This window comes from Galleria mellonella, unplaced genomic scaffold (assembly GCF_026898425.1).
Source record: "Galleria mellonella isolate WM207_F2 unplaced genomic scaffold, CSIRO_AGI_GalMel_v1 utg6482, whole genome shotgun sequence".
In the NCBI taxonomy this organism is placed as follows: domain Eukaryota; kingdom Metazoa; phylum Arthropoda; class Insecta; order Lepidoptera; family Pyralidae; genus Galleria; species Galleria mellonella.
In genome coordinates, this window is record NW_026442137.1 from 238372 (window position 1) to 252809 (window position 14438).

Consider the following 14438-nt stretch of genomic DNA (forward strand, 5'->3'; position numbering starts at 1 on the left):
CTTAAAAGCAAAGCACTGATTTTCAGCTGCAACCTAAAACTTTATTAAAATCGCTTCGGTAGTTTAGTTTTTAAATCAAAATAACAAATTTTGTCACAGTTGAAGTCGGTCTTTGAGGATCGCAATCTTAAATAGTACTATAAAGTATGCAGTAAAAAAATGCTATTGTTTGCGCTAAATAATTTAGACTGTACACACCATGAGTTGATGGGGTAAATATCATCCTTAGTTGTTTTTTTTTTTTTTAGATTTGGTTACCAGATTATCTATTAGTATACTGAAGCATTAATGTATTTTTCATAGGGTTTCACAGTTTTAAATTAGACTGGCGACTCCACCCGGCTTCGCACGTTTGCAATGTTTAAGTTTTACACTTTTCAACATATTTAAGTGAGGCTAGTTTTATTGGCGTGTGTTAAAGTACTGTACTTAAATTCTCTTAAGATTTTAAAATTAACAGTCTATTTAGCAATTTAATAAGCTTATATAGTTCCTCCGAACGTAGCACGGACTTTGCCTCTTTATTATATTAGTATATATTTCAAGGTGTTTTAGGAAAGTTTACATGGCTTTTTTTTTCAATTTGTTCTCTTTTTAATCATATATTTATATGATTAATAGTAATTAATACTTAATGCTGATAGGTGTAGGTTTTTTTTTTATACAATTTAGAATGGCAAACAAGCTGACGACCCACCTGATGGAAAGTGGCAACCGTCGCCTATAGACATGAGCAGTACCATGGACATAACAGAGTATACTGTTTCGCCCATGATACCCCCATGCGTTGCCATTCCTGAGGACTCAGGTGTTATTCCTCCGTACCCAGTGAATCCACGCCATATCCCACCCTTCAACCCGAAACACAGCCATGCAAATACAACTGCTTTACGATTGAAACACGAATGGGACAGAGGTACCCAAGACCCGGGAATAACTTAGATTAACCCACTAGGATCAGTTGGATATTGTCTGAAGATGGAGTCCAGAGTCTCCAGAACTGGTGTGCATGCGTGAGACGAGCTATGAAAGTTCATGAAGCAAGAGATGTATGTGAGGATAGAGTTTTTTGGCACTCCGCTGTCTCTGCCTTCCCCGCAAGAGACTTGGCGTAAAGATAGATAGATAGTGATAATAAATACTGTAATATTAATTCTAAGAGTATATCTAGTGAGTATTACTACTGTTAGCTCCATTAATACCTAAGTAATGCGAGTCTGATCCGTTACGTTTCTCCATAAATACATTGTAAGGACATTTGCGAATGAAGTCGCGGGCGTAGTTCTATAAGGAAACAGCCATTGTCTTGTTTTATAATTAAAAAATACATTTTTATTCTCTAATCATTAATATGTATAACATTCTTAATATAAGTTGTTAATTAATGATAATTAGTTAATTGAATTTATTATTTTTAATTAAAAATTCACATCAATCTTTGTGTTTCTCTGTCAAATTTACAATAAAAAATAATATTAAAAAAAAAAAAAAGATTTTTTTCTCTTAATTCCTGTTTCGCGCCAATACCTACTTCAAATACTGGCTGGATGTAAAACCAATAAAACAAACCATTCCTGCACTCGACAGTCGGCGAGCAGCCACCGGCCGCGTTGACGCATGCGCGCTGCGGCTTACCACGATTTACGTATTTGTTTACCACACATTCACGTAGTTCCGAATGGTGCAGTTGTCCCTCATTGTAAAAATACAATTTTTAATGTAAAGTACATGTTGATTGCTTGTGCTTTTGAAGTAAAATATTATTAAAAAATAGCAACAGTTACTGGACTGTGGAACAGCGGATTTAGTCCGTTTTTTAACCAGCTGGATCACGTAACGTAAGTAGTAGTTTAATTAAATATTTACATATTTTAATGTTTTTATTGATATATTTATTTTTTAAAATAATATACGACTATATTTTATTTGTTTATATCTAATGGCTAATTTATAACTGTACTTGCGTGCTGGTAAGAAAAGCAATCATTTTTCTTTATTGATAGGTATAGTTGATTATCATATCAAATTTTATTTTGAAAAGCAACCTTTTTATAATGTCTTGGAATTTTTAAATCAAAATACAATCAAATTTGAAATTATAACTTACGATATTTCAGTATTTTACCAATCTGTTTGCATATATGGAGTATCATGGGTGAAACAGTACACTCTGTTATGTCCGTGGTACTGCTCATGTCTATAGGCGACGGTTACCGCTTTCCATCAGGTGGGCCGTCAGCTTGTTTGCCATTATAAGTTGTATAAAAAAAAATTGTCTTGTATTAATATTTATATTATTCTATCAATTTATAACTATTGAATTTATACATATATAATCAAAATAAAAATGCTATATCAATTTTGAAAATACTGTAATTTAATGATAGTACTGTCCGTTTATTATATTTGTACTGTAACACAGGACGTGCCAAAAATGTAAAGAAGTTTTTTTTTTAAATATGAAATATGTTAACATCTTAAATCGGGAACCATTTGTACTATTTCCATTGGTTTTTTATCTAATTCTACCACTGAGATCCTAACGATATGACAAACTTGAAACTTTTTAAACATGTTTGATTGTTTATCATGTATAAAAGGCTAAATTGATTTGAAATTTAGACAGATCTAGATGTAGAATATTCTTATCTCGATACACATGGGTAAAATAGCAATATATCTCTAATAGTATAAAAAGGGGGGGGGGGGAGAAAATATTAGTATTAGATTCTAACAGCTCCACTGCTAACAATTAGGTCGACCTTCACGCGGCTTCCCCTGGAAACTATCGTGGTTAATTCATGAATACGTTACGATAAGCTAACTAAGCAGCTTTTTCATCTCACCTATCACCCCTCACTGGTGCCCCGCCAGCGTATACCGTTAGCACAGGCGGGGTTACCATTCCATTGCCATCCTTTAAAGAAAATTGGCCAACTGACCTGCCTTTATTTTTATCGTTTCACCCTGCACTGGTGTCCCGTCATCGAATACCGTTAATATTTTTTTTTATTTTTTTTTTATGCAACTTAGAATGGCAAACAAGCTGACGGCTTACCTGATGGAAAGTGGCAACCGTCGCCTATAGACATGAGCAGTACCATAGACATAACAGAGTATACGTTTCGCCCATGATACCCCCCATGCGTTGCCATTCCTAAGGACTCGGATGTTATTCCTCTGTACCCAGTAAATTCACGCCATATCCTACCCTTCAAACCGAAACACAGCCATGCAAACACAACTGCTTCACGGTTGAAACACGAATGGAACAGAGGTACCCAAGCAATCGACTTTTGTACAAAGTGTCCCTCTGTTAAGCGGGGTGAACCGTTCCATCTTCAACCATAAAAAAAAAACACAAGATAATTTTTATTGATTTACGCGAGCAATGCCGCTGGATACAGCTAGTTTAAAATAAAAGGTTCTAATGTTATACAGTCATTTAATACAAAGACCAATTTAATTTCATGCATAAATAGATTTAACGTTCGCGAACCGAAATAAAAGGTAGTCTATAACGCTCTCTAAGCTCTCTAACGCCGACAACTATGAGTTACTTTTACCCCCTGACGTTGACCGTGTGACCTGGATTCTCGGGATCATTCTAAGTAGTATTAAGATTTCATGAATGGATGGGGCAACGAGGATATCCCCAAAAGAACTAAAGTAACCGACATAGCTCGAAGGACAAGCAAGCTGAACTGGCAATGGGCTGGTCAACATATCTCGAAGAAGCGATAAATGATAGGAAAGAAAGGTTCTTGAGTGTCGACCTCGTACAGGCAAACATATAGTATGACGACCCCCCACTAAATGGAGTGACGACCTGAAATGCATTGCAGGGAGTCAGTGAATGCAGGTGGCTCAGGACCGTTCTTTATGGCAGTCTATGGGGGAGGCTTATGTCCAGCAGTAGACGGATTATGGCTGAAATGATGACGATGATGGGGCAATAAACAAATAAATTCACTTTCACATTTACAATATTAGCAAAAATTAAATCTCGATAATAGACATGGTAAAAAACTCGAATCTTAGTGGCTGTGTCCTATACGACAGGCAACAGCAAGAAACGGACGTCTAGGAATGCCATATTCGTCACATGGATACTGAACTATTCGGGTCACGTAGGTAGCCACTGTCTGCGTCTCCAAGTAGTCTATTAGGAAACTGATTTTAAAGCGTCCAATAATATGTAATAAAGTATAAATTATATTATACTTTGAATTTAACCATCTGAGATGACAGTTCAGTGTGGCAGGATTCGAATCCGCAATAGTTATCCGAGCCGACTGTGTTTCTAGTTAGACTATTTTTTTTTTTTTTAATTAGATAATAAGTACTTATAATTATTCTCCTTAATGTTTTACGCTGTTAACTTTCTTAATTGTACAATAATATGATACCTACTTGTACAACAATTAGTCCATTACCCTAAGGTTTTTTTTTAATGAATGATAATGGAATGGTAACCCCACCCGCGCTATCGGTATACACCGGCGGGGCACCAGTGAAGGATGATAGATGAGGATGAAGCAGGTCAGTTAGCCCATCGTGACGATGGGCTACGTGACGAATTCAACAAGAATTGTTCACGATGGTTTCCAGGGGGAACCACGTGGAGGTCGACCTAATAAAGCATATTGCTAGCAATGGGGCTGTCAAACTCCATTGCTAACAATCCCTTTCCCCCCATTACCCTAAGGTTGTCTTGAAAAGATTGCTCTCCGATAAATGATAAATGTAACGATACAATTGTATCGTTACATTTATTAATTGTCTTGCTTATTTCTTACATTATTTAATGCAAATAAAGTATACTTATTAATTCTCCTATTCAATGTATAAAAAAAAAAAAATCTAGTGGCAAATATCTCAAACTCTATTGTATTTAAAATTAGACCAGTTAGTTTAATTTCTGCCAATCAGCTGCGCTACAGACTCAAATAATCACCCCGAATAAACCATTCTTAAAAACAAAAATCTGCATTGAAATTGATCTGTCCGTTTAGCGGCTTTTTTTTAATACATAAATTACTTTAAATTTGCAAATTTCTGTAAGCGACAGGAATTTTGGGATATCTTTGGCAGCCATATTTTTTATCTTCATAAAATATACAGTGAAATTACCAAAGGAGATCATTCCTGTCTGGGTGTGCTTTTTAATGTGATGTACCCCGCCTGAGCTGTTGATGTACGTTGGCGGGGTACTAGCTTATTTTTTTAATGGATGATACTCGTAATAAAATGGTTACTACGCCTGCGTTATCGGTATACGCTAGCAGAGCATCAGTGAAGGATGATAGGTGAGAACAAAAAGGCAGTTAGCCTGGAATTTAGCACGATGGTTTCCAGGGGGCACCGCTTGTAAGTCAATATGACAGGGTATATTGCTTACAATGGGATTGGTAGTTTGCATTACGAATTATTCCTTCCCACGGCGGGGTACTAGTGAGGGATGTTAAACGAGGATGAAATCAGGTCATTTGATATATTGGGGCGAAATTATCATTAATTAATACCATCATTTTGGGGGGAAAGGGATTGTGGGATGAGGTCTAATAGCCCCATTGCTAGCAATATACCCTCTCAGGTCGACCTCCATGCGGTTCCCCCTGGAAACCATCATGGTTATTTCTTGTCGAATTTATCATGGTGACCCAACTGACCTGCATTCATTCTCACCTATCATCTTCCACTGGTGCCCCGCTGATAAATACCGATAGCGCAGGCGGGGTTACCATTCAATTTTCAACTATTAGAAAAATGCCATCATTTTGAGCGGAGCTCACGTGGATGTAGGTATTACCTTATGAGCTACACTTCATTACCAATACTCTCTTCCCCTCAACCTTGCTAGGCTGTCCGGGTTGCAATCACATTCAGTTGCCTTTTCATGCCGCAGTAAGTGCAACTCTAGTTTACTGGCGTGAATTTACTGGGTACAGAGGAATAACACCTGAGTCCTCAGGAATGGCAACGCATGGGGGGTATCATGGGCGAAACAGTATACTCTGTTATGTCCATGGCACTGCTCATGTATATAGGCGACGGTTACCGCTTTCCATCGGGTGGGCCGTCGGCTTGTTTGCCATTCTACGTTGTATAAAAAAAAAAAACTTTAATTTAGTGTACTTTGACGAACAAGCAGTATCCTCGAGGACTGACCACGTTGCCTTTAGTACTTGCTAAACGTTTGTAAGTACTTAATAGTTGAGATTAGAGCACGCTCCAGTAGTTACAGAGGACGCGTGACGCTATTCACTGTCGGCGATTGTTGAATGAGAAAAAGTATTGAATTACCTGGCTCATTACGATTTGTAACTGGTTCACGGTTGTGGATAAACTAAACGCTTTACATAACGTGTAAATTTGTAATATTTGTAACCCGTTGTGTACGTATCGAGACACGATCACTGTGAATTGCGATTTAAACACACTAATAGTAGAAAATGCTTATACATAAAAAAGAAACAGTGTAACCTCTCCTTTTTGGGATTTTTTTTACAAAAGGGTCTTTATATTACTTTAGTACAAAGTAAATAAAATCTTAATGCTTATTAAGACTTTAGATTGTTTATATTTCAAATCGAGCAAGAGATCGTTGGGCATTCGTTAAAATTCGTTTAGAAGGTCTTTTAAACTATCCCTTTTGTAAAAATTCCTGACAATAGATGGATATAATTTTGTCGATGCGTTATCTATTAAATAAGTTTAAAATGTAAAGATTTTTTTTTATTTACGGATTTGTTTAATTCAGGAGCTTCAAATTGTTCGGTCACGCTCGACTCGCTGTAAATGCTCTGCGCAAACTCACCGAAGGCGACATGATATTGCTTGGTCTGTTAACAAAAGATGTTTTTATAGCATTGCTGTAAGTTATAGTTGATACAGTCGGTACTTAGGTGCATGATAAGTCGTTTTATACGTAAATAACCAGAGTTAAAATGTACAATATGGTCAATAATTTATACCTAGGTATATACATATCTAATCTTTTAAGCAAATATAATTTTATCTGGATTCATTTGTATTAAAAACATAATAATAAAAATAGTAATCTGTTGTAATAGAATACAATAGGAATATCCTAATCCTTGCTAATCAGAGGGAAAAGGATTGTTAGCAATGGAGTTTAACAGCCCCATTGCTAGCAATATACCTTATTAGGTCGACCTCCACGTGGTTCCCCCTGGAAACTATCGTGAATAATTCTTGTTGAATTCGTCACGATGGGCTAACTGACCTACTTCATCCTCACCTATCATCCCTCACTGGTGCCCCGCCGGTGTATACCGATAGCGCGGGTGGGGTTACCATTCCATTATCATCCATTTAAAAAACAAAATCCTTGCTAATCTATATAAATGAAAATTAATCGCGGAATGTGTTTCTAAGTAAAATAATCGAAAACGTCTGCAACTTTTTTCTAAATATTTGTTGATATCCGAAGATGATTTTAATGAAGAGAGAATCTGAAAAATTGCTTGAAAAACATAATGACTTCATTTTTATTTTTTCATACAAATCGCTTCTAATACTTTTTGAAAGATCGACATTTGTTGGGGTAATTTGTTATAACCTATAATATGAAAGTGTGTTTGTTATTCCTACGCAACTTATTTTTTTTTATTATTGTTATTATTTTCCCAGCAGTGGGACACCATGGGCCATTTATTGATTGATTGTCTGTAACGTCGTAACTGTAACTTCCACTGAGTCCACTTTGTGTAAGCAGTGGTCCATATCTATTCCAAGTACATTGAGAAATTAATATTTAGGATTATGATGGAAAGTCTGCAGTTACCTAACTAGGCAAGAACTGCCTTCAAGCCGCAGAGTTAACAAGTAATCTAATTTGGTTATCCAGGAGCACGAGGAACAATTGTGAGCTCCATTCATACTTTAAACCAGCCTTTCCCAAAGTGAGCGATAACATCCTCTTGTGGGCGCTGCAGGCCTAAAGGGCGGTAAGAGACCCAGAAAAAATTAAGGGCGTTGTGTAGAGGCTTTGGGGGGTGATTTGTTGATGTTGAAGTAATAGTGGTTTTTAAGTAGGTGAAGAAATGGGGGCGCTAAAAATAATTTATTCTCAAAGTGGGCAGTAGACAAAATAAGTTTGGAAACTCCTGCTTTAAACGAAGACTCGGCTCGCGCCGAATGCGTCATCTATGATAACTTATATGGATGCGTTCAAGTGACGCGAGCATGAATTGAAATGCAATTAAGACGGGACTCCCCAGTCTGAACTCTCAACCAAGAGATAGTTGATCATACAAATGAATAACTGATCAATGAACAAACGTACAACAAAGATAATTATATGTACAGCAGAACCATTCGCTCTATATTCGATGTATTAAAATTGTTGTAATTGTCAATTCATTAAATACTTAGAAAATATTTTTTTACAACACTGGGGGCAAACGAGCATGCGTTTACTTTTAAGTTACATAAAAAAAAATTAATTCATGTTTGAATTATTTAACGAATATTGGGGCTGATTCCGAGATACCATTTCTTTAAACTTGTAAATTAAAATTACAATAATTTTGTCTTAAATCTATAAGAAAATTTGTTACGATGGTTTCCAGGGGGAACCTCGTGGAAGTCGACCTGATAGGGACTAACCTCCCCATTACTAACAATCTCTTCTTCATCACCATTTTTTGGTTAGCCAAGTAAGAAGCTTTCGAACCTCGCATGAGTACTAGAATTAGGTAATAATGAGACAGTAGGCACATTAGGTACCCAGCAGAAGGCATTAACAAGTGTTTATTTTACTTTGTGTGAATTTTCTGTCATACATTTTTACTTCAGCTTCGTGTCTCATAAAAGTAGTACTTATGCAATTGTGAAATTTATTTGCACGGAAATAACAAGTAATCTGCATCATTACCTACAGTTGCAATTGGTAATTGTAACAAATTAGTTTTCAAGTTTCCACGAGTTGGTTATTGATTGCATTATGCTATAAATAACCATGAATGCTTATCTATTTGCAAATGACGAATTGTACCTGTTTTTTTTAATGGATGATGATGAAATGGTAGCCCTGCCTACGCTAATGGAATACACGGTGCTCGCGTGGCACCAGTGAGGGATGATAGGTGAGAATGAAAAGGCAGGTCAGTTAGCCCATTGTGACGAATACACCTGGAAATCAGCACGATGGTTTCCAGTGGGGACCACGTGGAGGTCGACTTGACAAGGTATATGGCTAGTAATAGGACTGATAGTCAGCATTATTAACAAATTCCTTCCCCCCCCCCCCCCCCGAATTGAACTTGTTACTCGCCCCAATTTCCTATTAAAGAGATGTCTTTATATGGAAAGGGTGATAGAATTACATTATACTAGCTATTTCCCCCGGCTTTGCTCACGTGAATCAATATATAAAGTATTCTACATGTTAAGTAAGGATATAACATACCCATGTACAAAATGTTATATAATTTTTTTCAATAGTTTAAACGTGATTAAGTAACAAACATCCTAACACCCAGCCTTTACTGTCCACTGCTGAATATAAGCCTCCTTGGAAGGTTTTGCCAGTAGTTGCCACGCTTGGCAGGCGGATTGGTAACCGCAGTTAGGCTTTGAAGATGTTTTAAGAGGGACGCTGTTGCACATCCCTCGCCTTCCCCTAGTCGCCTCTTACAACACTCACGGGAAAGGAAGGGGTGGCCTATTCTATGCCGGGACCACACGGGGCTTAGGCTTTGTAGATGTTTTAAAAAGACCTCTTACGACACCTACCGTCACAAAATCGGTTCAAAATTAGCAAAAACGTTGTATAACATAAAACATTAAACATAAATACAGACGAATCGACAACTTCTTGAATACAGGAAATTAATTTCCCGAGAAATAAATCGGAAATTAATAGACATTTTAACATATCGATCAAATCGAATCAAAATCGAATTGACGACCCGAGTGCGCCGAGTCGGTCCAGTGAACGCATCATCGCCCACTGAAAGCAGCGGTAATTGTAATCAATTAGTTTCGAGTTTCCGTGACTCGGTCGCTGATTGCCGCCACAAATAATTACTGACGTACTGAACGCGAGCTGTAAAGAAACCGATATTCTGATTGTCTTTGTTATTATTTCCTTTAATATTTTGCACTCGTATGTCCCCGTACGGGGGACATCAGCCGTTTTATCGTTGCGTTCGTATGTTCCCATACAAGGGACATCGCATTGTTATGTGGATTACCTCAATTGGGTTTTTTAAAAAAAGAATTGTTTACACTCACGATATATTAAAATAAAAGACTTAGGACAAAATAGTTTTGTATGTCCTTAGGCAACCGTTCGCTTTGAAGGCTCGAGACAGATTTCAAGAACGATATGATATATTGTTTTTTAGCAATGGGGTAATTTGATCGAATTATCAGGCATCAGTAATAATCCCATTAGTAGATTTTAGATAAATGATATTTTGGAAAATTATAAAAATCCATTTGTAAAATATTTTGATTTAAAAGTACTTACTTAGGTACGTACATATATACACACATATACAAATAAAACAATCGAGCGTTAATATTCTTTGTATTATACCCCTATGTGACCTCATAAATGGCCTTGGGAAGTGTAGAAATAAAAACACCATCTCCTGTTGGGGCTTGGGGGCGCATCCGTTTGCCTACGTAACGACGACCAATGACGTAACGGTTACAAATTGGTTTCCATGGTGACATTGACTGAAAATTAGCGTTGTTCTTAGGGTGCAAAGCGGAATGTGAGGACTATCTTAATACAAAAAAAAAAAAATGCCGTTCACGATGTCCGTTTACACTAATCTACGAAACCGTTCAACCGATTGTAATGAAATTTTGTAAATGTGTATTTAAAAAACGAACAGAGTTTCGTGCCTCCAGTCAAACTGTTTATAATTACTCCTCTCTATCCAAAGGTTGCCTGCAAGAGATCGCTCTTAGCGATAAGGCCGCCCATTGTTTTCTTAGTGTAATATTTTCTTGTAATTGTTTATATTTATAATAAGTTTATTATTATAATTTTATGAAGAAAACAAAAAAGAATATCTATCTATTCATCTATTTTTGCTCTAATTTGATCTATAGGATAGTTGTTATTCAAATGAGTGAGCAAAACATTTTCGGGGCCAACTATTAAAAATATAAATTAAAAAATCATATAAACTTAAAAAAAAAAAAAAACATATTGACGGCCTTGATAACAGTGGTAACTGTCGCCTACAGACATTAACGGCACTATGAAGCCAGAAAATACACTGTAACGCCCATTCTAGTATACATTGTCTGATCCTGTATAGTATGGAAATATCTCTTACATTTCGGGGTTGCTGTTAAACAAGTTAACTAATCAGTAGCGGATAATGAGGGTGGGGGGAGGGACAGCTCGCCCTGGGCCTCCGGTCCTGGAGGGCCTCCAAACGGCTTATTTAACTTTAATTTGAATTTCATTTGCAAGATTTTAACTATATATACAAGTATATATATACATACAAGTGTGAACTGAATAAGGTTTTTTTTTCAATAGATGATAATGGAACGGTAACCCCGCCTGCGCTATCGGTATACGCTGGCGGGGCACCAGTGAGAGATAATTGGTGAGGATGAAAAGCCATATTACTTAGCACATCATGATGAATATACCTGGAATTTAGCGCAATGGTTTCCAGGGGGGACCACGTGGAGGTCGACCTGACGGAATATATTGCTAATAACGAGACTGGTAGTCAATATTAATAACAATCCCTTCACCGCCAAATATGAAAATTGTAAAATGATATCAACTTCGTAAATTGAGGCCCTCAGATTTGTTACTTTGATACTTTGACGGGCTAAGTCCGTTACTTCGGGGGGAAAGGGATTGTTAGTAATGGAGACTGAGAATCCCATTGCTAGCAATATACCCAACCAGATCGACCTTCTTGCGGTTCTTCCTGGAAACTATCATGGTTAATTCCTGATGAATTCAACATGATGGGCTAACTGGCCTGTTTTCATTCTCATCTATCACCCTTCACTGGTGCTCCGCAAGCGTATCCCGTTAGCGCACGCAGGGTTACCATACCATTTTCACCCATCAAAAAAAAAGTCCGTTACTTCGGGCAATCCCAATGTTGATATAAAGCCGATATAAATAAATATATAGTCATTATACGTAGACACACACACGCCGCCGTCCTATAAATTTCAATTGAGTAACTAGGTAATTGAAAAACGATGTGAATGTATCCGTGAGAAATTTGTTCGAAACCAACACACGATAAAGTATTATTGTCATAAATATAAATAGAAATAATTTATGTCCTTTTATTATAACATTCTAGTAGTAAAACAGGACGTTTTTTCTTAAAGAAATAAGAATTCCTTTTTATATTTATTTATTTTGTGATCCATAGGTAACAATACATAACAATGGATGGTAAAACAAGATAAGTCCTCTATGATCAACCTCATCTATCGTATCGTAAACATATTATACCATATATGTAGCAAACAAGCATACACCCTGTCTGATGGTAAACGATTACTGTAGCCTATAGACGCCTGCAATACTAGGGGTACCACGTGCGGATTGGCGACCTTGAAGAAATCTTAAAAAACCTCATACTGTAGACTTTAATAGTCTTTAAGTTGGATTGATAAAGGACAATAAATATTGAAGTTACTATGAAAATTATTGGTATGGGAGGTATAAAAAAACATTTTTTGTTTTTGAGGAAAATAACTGTATTGTGTTGACTGGAAGAGATCTCTGTCAGAGATAAGTCCACCCTTGCTCGCAATATTTATAAATACATTAACAATGTAATTTACAGGTGCAATAAAGAATTGAATATTTATATATAAATGGATAACATTGGAATGGTAATCCCGTCTACGCTATCGGTATACACTGGTAGAGCACCAGTAAGGGATGATAGGTGAGGATGAAGCAGGTCAGTTAGCGCAGGCGGTGTTACCTTAAAAAATCTTGAAAATCGTGATTAATTTATTGTTGTATTCTTTTTTTTATACAACTTAGAATGGCAAACAAGCTGACGACCCGCTCCTCAAACCGAAACACAGCTATGCAAACATAACTGCTTCACGGTTAAAACACGAATGGGACAGAGGTACCCAAGCAATCGCCTTTTGTACAAAGTCTCCCTCTGGTAAAATCCATCATGATTTTTTTTATACAACTTAGAATGGCAAACAAGCAGATGGTCCACCTGATGGAAAGTGGTAACCGTCGCCTATAGACATGAGTAGTACCATGGACACAACAGAGTATACTGTTTCGCCCATGATACCCCCCATGCGTTGCCATTTCTGAGGACTCAGGTGTTATTCCTCTGTACCCAGTAAATTCACGCCATATCTTCATATCTTCAAGCTATATCATTGCTTCCTTTGAAGACAGTGCAAAGTATAATGCATAATAAACCAATAATACCATGATAGTTCCGATCGCTTCACAGATCCAACTACCATCAGTCGGCTCATTGTTTGCAAATAACTTAAACGTTCATGTCATCCATATTGCCTAATAACGCAGCTAGAGCTATTGTTGTTTCAATCAAGTGGTAACCCTCAGTTGTAATATCATGTTATTGAATAATTATTAGACAATCAGCAATGACGATGTCAAGATTAGAATTTGAACTTGTACTGATCAAAATTTATGATTTCAAAATGATGGAGGTACTCAATTTGTTTGTATTTTTGTATTACGTGATATTTTTAATTACAAAAAATATTTCAAGTAAATAAAAACTAAACTCAACTATATACCATATTCTATTGGACAAAACGCTTATTTTCAATGGCACGAATTAGGTGAATAGAGAGAGAGAGAGAGAGAGATAGAGCATCACTTAAAATCAAAGAATAATAAAATACTGAAGTTCTCATACATAGCATCAATCGAATTAGTAGAACAAATGGTGTCCAAAGTACGTACAAAATTAATAACAAAAACTTTATTTTAGCAGGATCTTGGATAAACGTGGGGCGTGTGGCTTCATATATATATATATATATAAAAACATATAAATTTGATTAAATATTTATTTTTTAAACAATGATTTGGAACGACTTTTAAATCTGGGTAGTAAACCAACTAGGTTACAAGCATAAAATAAGGGGAAAAGGGATTGTTGGCAATGGAGCTTGCCCTCATTGCTAGCAATATGCCCGATTAGGTCTACCTCCACATGGTTCCCCCTGGAAACTATCGTGGACAATTCTTGTTGAATTCGTCACGATGGGCTAACTGACCTGCTTCATCCTCACCCTTAATTGGTGGCCCGTCGGTGTATATCGATAGCGCGGGTGGGGTTGCCATTCCATTATTACCCACTAAAAAAAAAGCATACAATAAAAAACAGTAGGTATAAATCATAAAATTTTGTTGGTTTAAAATTATAAATAAATTTGAACGAGCATACGAA

General features: G+C 36.6%; 1 protein-coding gene across 1 annotated transcript in view; it reads left to right on the forward strand.

Moving 5' to 3' along the window:
* The first annotated feature begins 1571 nt into the window (after positions 1–1571).
* Positions 1572–14438, forward strand: part of LOC113520073 (uncharacterized) — a 54662-nt gene continuing 41795 nt past the window's right edge. Inside the window, exon 1 of the mRNA XM_052900359.1 lies at positions 1572–1838. The gene's annotated coding sequence lies outside the window, so the exon portion shown is untranslated. The remainder of the gene's footprint in view (positions 1839–14438) is intronic.